The sequence below is a fragment of the Silurus meridionalis genome, chromosome 5, assembly GCF_014805685.1.
Source record: "Silurus meridionalis isolate SWU-2019-XX chromosome 5, ASM1480568v1, whole genome shotgun sequence".
NCBI classification, from domain to species: domain Eukaryota; kingdom Metazoa; phylum Chordata; class Actinopteri; order Siluriformes; family Siluridae; genus Silurus; species Silurus meridionalis.
In genome coordinates this window covers 13,630,547-13,635,896 of record NC_060888.1, presented here as the reverse complement: position 1 = coordinate 13,635,896, position 5,350 = coordinate 13,630,547, and the positions used below count along the sequence as shown (strand labels likewise).

Below are 5,350 nucleotides of genomic sequence, written 5' to 3'. Positions count from 1 at the left end.
AGGAGGCAACTCTTCCAAGGTCAAGCCCTCTTTTCCGCCTTGATCCCATTCTGAATGAAGGACTGCTTCGTGTTGGGGGAAGACTGAAAGGGTCAACTCTCAGCCAAGAATTAAAACATCCCATTATTCTGCCCAAAGATAGCCATATTACTAAGTTGATTCTATCTCACTACCATAACCAAATCCATCATCAGGGACGAACTCAAACCCTAATGGAGCTCAGAGCTAACGGATTTTGGACCATCGGTGGAAGCAAATCAGTTGCCAAGCTGATCCACAAATGTGTGGTGTCGGAAATTAAGAAGACCGGCCAAGAGCAAAGAATGTCTGAACTTCCTGTAGAACGCTGTGAAGCCTCAGCCCCATTCACATTTTGTGGAATGGATTGCTTTGGCCCCTTTGTGGTTAAGAAGGGTCGCAAGGAGCACAAGAGATATGGACTTATCTTCACATGCTTGTATTCTCGAGCAGTCCATATTGAAATGCTTGAGGATATGTCCACAGATGCTCTCATAAACGCTCTAAGGTGCTTTGTTAGCCTTAGAGGAGCTGTTAGCCAACTTCGCTGTGATCAGGGTTCAAATTTTGTGGGAGCTAAGAATGAGCTCAAGGAAGCCCTTAAACAATGTGACACAAAGGTATTGGAGACTTTTCTGGCAGATAAGCAGTGTGAGTTTGTTTTCAACGCTCCTTCTGCAAGTCATGCAGGTGGCATTTGGGAGCGTCAGATTCGGTCCATTCGAAGTGTGTTGAATGTTACAATTGCACAATGTCAAGGAAGACTAGATGAGGCCTCTCTCAGAACACTATTTTACGAAGCAATGGCTATAATAAACAGCCGTCCATTGCATGTCGATGTAATCAATGACCCCATGTCACTAGAGCCATTGACTCCAAATCATCTTATCCTGATGAAACCCAAGACTGCCTTACCCCTCCTGAAAGTTTGTTAAGGAGGACATGTATGCTGCAAAAGGTGGCAGAGTACAATACTTGGTTGAACAATTCTGGAGCCGTTGGAAGAAAGAGTACCTGCTGAATGTTTCCTTAAGACAAAAATGGCACACACCTCGGTGCAACTTGAAAGTGGATGACATAGTCATCATCAAAGAAGACTTACTTCCTAGAAACGAGTGGCGTCTTGGAAGAGTGGTTGAGACCACGGAAGGAATTGATGGTTTAGTCCGGCAAGTGAAAGTACAAGTTGCAGAGCGCAAGATGCCAGGGAAAAATTACCATCATTCCAAGCCCTCAGTCATTGAACGACCTATCCAAAGATTGGTTCTTTTAATAGAAAGTAAATAATTGGTTGTCAACTTAAAGTACACTTGCATCAGACATGTTAGTTTAATCGTTTCACAAGGGTGATATCTGCCTCATATATATGAAACCTACTTTACATGTAGCCACTTTGTATAAAGAAGAAATCATGCATGATTATCTGTTTGTTGTTTATCATAACATGATTTGGTGGGAGTGTAAGTGCCCTTGATTTTTTCATTTGTTATAACCGTTGTTAATGTGCAAGGTGTGTGTAGTTGGAACCTGTGTTCGGGATCAGATTGATCGGAGGAATTTTTCGATGATGCGCACGTTCACAGCATGTGCCTTTTTTTTGGTTAGCTGTTAGTTTTTGTCTCTGCATGCATTTTGAGAAATAGCGTGGATTACATTTTTGTAAGTTTTCATTTTTGAACACTGGTACTGGATTGTCGGAGTTTAGCAAAGTTTGGTAATGTTTTGCACCCTTGGTAAAGCGGAGCGAGGTATGTTTTTGTTTTAATGTGAATCTGGCTTTGATAGCTTAAAGCTTATCACTGTTAAGTTTATGATTTTTAATGAGTGAATGTCCTTTGTTTACATTTGAATATTTGTGTATTTTTCTTTCTTTAATTTAAGTTTCACGGTGGTGATTGGTGTTGAACGGTGATCGATGGATGCTTCATGTTAAAGAGTACGAACTGAAGACGTGTTCCAATAAACGATCTACACCCGTATAGAGACTCTCTGTTCATTTATCGATGCCAAGGGCTGCTACAGCCCCCTGGAAAGCCCAGTCAAGAGCTGTACGAATGGCTATTGGTCCCCCTTTGGTGCCTTGGCAAACAGGTGCTTTGGCAGTGATGAGATGAACTTGGTCTGAACCTATGAGCACTAATGGACGGACCTTGCGAAACGGCTGTAGAGGGACCCCCCTTAAATGTGCATATTTCTTCTGAAGTGTCCGCACTGGGTATGATTGTTCCACTAGATCTTGACCAGAGGCTGTGAATGCTTCCAAGACCTTATATCGTTTCTCTAGGTTACCTCTTGGAGAGATTTCAAAGGTCACTAAGGTAAGTGGTATCTGGTCGTACAGTGCAAAGGGCTAGAGTCTCATATTCGCCATGCAGCTGAAGTCTCCACTGTCTTTGATTTGTGGTGCAGCAGCACTGGTAGCACTTTCAAAAGCACTCTGCCTGACAAAATAGAGGGTAAGAGGTAGACACGGCTCTCAGAGGTAACTGCTGATGTATGGGTTGTGTGACTTTGAGCCACACCATGAAGTACCTTGAGGTGAATCCCACCACAGTCACTGCAGGGTTTTTTTAGATTGCAAGCCTCAGGTGTGTGTAAATGAGTACATACTCAGCAGCGCTTACCATCTGAAATCCACTTACTAAGGTCCGCCTGACTGCTCTTAAATACTGCTGCATCGAGTGATGTAGTGCTCTTTGCTACCGCAGAAAAGGAAGTTGACCCTAGGTATGGCCTTTTTATGTAATACCTGTGGAAGGGAAGAGGCTTTGGCCTCTGGAAATGCTGCACCATGATACAATGCTGTACTATGGCCTCTAAGTTTTGCTCCACTCTTCTCCTTCGAGCTTATAGATCTCTCGTTCTCTCTCGTAGCGTTGTACTAACTTACTAGAGAGTATTTGCAGGATGGCTTCACGTCAAGGCCCAGTAACAAAGTCCTGTAGGTTGTACGGATTTATGCTAAGGGAGTTGAGCTTTCCTTGTAGCTGGAGGTACTCTATGAAGCCATCTCTTAAGAAAGAGGTGGACATGAAGCATGAAACCCTGAAAGCTGCATGCATCATTTGGTTTCACCTCTGGTGCTGTAAGGATTGCTGCAATCTTACTTTTGGCCAACTGATGGGGCTGGCCATATTGCAGTCGGAGAGCCTGCATAGCTGCTGAGTAGGGATATGGATGATGGCGACAGGATTGGCCAATCATTTGGGCTTCAGGTAGTTTGAGATGTTCCAGCAAAACTTGTGGTACTTATATTTCTCATCCAGCTCTGCATAAGGTTCAATAAGGTTCTCAAATGTTAGTTTGAGGTTAGCAAACTCCTTCTCACTGTCGTTAACAAAGTCTGAAATCTTTGGCTGGGGTGCAGCATGCAAAGGGTGGTGAGGCTTTGAATATCCTGGGTGTTTAAGGGTCTGGCTGAAAGGCTGAATGCAAGGGGTGGCTAGGACTGGAGCTGTAACATGCCCTTAAAGAGAGTGCAGCTGGTGAATGTATGTAAGGCACGATGAGGGGCTGAAAGGCTGGTATTGGAGCATGCAGCAGTTGGTGCACTTGGCACTAAAATCCTGCTCCAGAAACATCCTGCTGCCAGGTACGCATTAGCGGTACAGTCCCTCTTCCTGTAGCATGCTGCTGTTCAGGCCAAAGAGAATGCAGACTATCTGACGAAACCGGTGTATATCTGGGGAATGTGCTGGCTGGCTGTATAGGTACAAAGTCAGGATTTGAGTCCTCCACCATAGGCTTTCTGGCCCCTACTGGGGTGGCACACACATTTTGGTTGGCATGCAGCTCACTGCCTGGTGATTGTGGGGTAGAAGAATGCCTTAATGATTAAGGCGAGCGTAGTGACATTTCTGGAGGTGATCAGGTAGGTGACATGGCAAGATTTACACCTTGATCCTCCTCACCTTCTTCCCTCAGAAACGATGTTATATGCTCCATCAGCTTATTCCGCCTTCGTAGTGTTCGTAGTGCTTAAGCTTTCTCTGCAGCGCAGCCATGTCAGCGACCTTGTCCCTTTCCTTATCAGACATAGACTTACGTAATTCCAAGATCCAATTCCAATTACATAAGTCCATAGGGCTTGTAGTTGGATGGCCATCCTCTCTGGTAGATGTTTGCATTTCACTAGTCATGCTCACTGCTGCTGCAGCTCCTCGCTGATCCTCAGACACATCTACTGCAGGCTGAGAGGAACTGCCCCGTCGGTGGCTACAGTCAATAAGATAATACTCAAGATGCTTGGGTGTGCAGTGCTGCCTGGAGGGCCTATTTAGTGCTTCAGCATGAGAGACCGAGGCTGCTTGCTCCTCTGATGACATCACTGCGGTATTCAATTAATCCTGCTCGAAGGACCACTTGTTGCTGATTGCCCGCTGTTACTGGTAATTGTGTTATTGACCGCCGCAGAACTCTGGTCAGGGAGTTGGAGTCATCAGATAGAATTTAGTCATTTATTGCACAAAAATAACACTACACACAGCGTCGTGTGTGAGGTAGTTTCTCGGAATGAAATAAAGAAACAACTGCTTAACACAAAACCTGACGTCTAGAACGAACATTAGCCAACTTGTACAACAGACACCAAACAGAAAGCATTAGTCTTAACTCTCAATAAGTAGCTGAGACAACATACTGCATAGTGCACTGAATTATTAAGAAATCGATGCTTAATACAAATCACAAATAAACCATCACAGTAGTTACCGAACACCATTGCACAAATGCCACATGCCGATGGAAAAAACTGGAAGCATGTTTAGCCCGAGCAGCGATGCTAATGAGCAGCTATGCTAGCGGCTAACCTGGCTATATAACAGGTGCATCAACCACAGTTAAAATACAAATTATATATATTTAACATCCTGTAGCCAAATGAATATCACATAGTAGTCTCCTTTAACAATCTTTACGATTATAGAGGAACAGTGGAGCACTTACAGCTTTACAAACTTTATCCTGCGCTCTAACACGGCATCACCTATAATGCATCAAGAGTGCCACTGCGTCCTGACTGCGCAATTTGTGCACTGCTGCCTATGCCCAGTTCACCCTTGTCTGGGAAGCCACACTCGAGATGCTGCACATGTGCGACTCCCGCTGAACAGAAGAGAATTCACAACAAAAAGACTATAGAAAATATGAAAATATCTATATATACATGAATGAGTATGGCAGATATTGGAAGTACAAATGCTGTTCAATTCCAGAGTTAAGTGACAGTCCAGATTTAATGTGTCATAATAGTGCAAAAAAAGTTGATTGACGATGGATAGAGAGGTCCAGTACTAGATCCTGGTATTTTCCAGCACCCTATCCCTTATTTAAT

At 44.1% G+C, this 5,350-nt stretch overlaps 1 long non-coding RNA gene across 1 annotated transcript; it reads left to right on the top strand.

The window, feature by feature from the left end:
• Window positions 1-1,199: 1,199 nt before the first annotated feature.
• LOC124386363 lies at window positions 1,200-1,997 on the top strand. The gene is made up of 2 exons (XR_006925909.1): window positions 1,200-1,766; window positions 1,900-1,997. It is a non-coding gene; the product is annotated as an uncharacterized LOC124386363 (long non-coding RNA).
• Window positions 1,998-5,350: the final 3,353 nt, after the last annotated feature.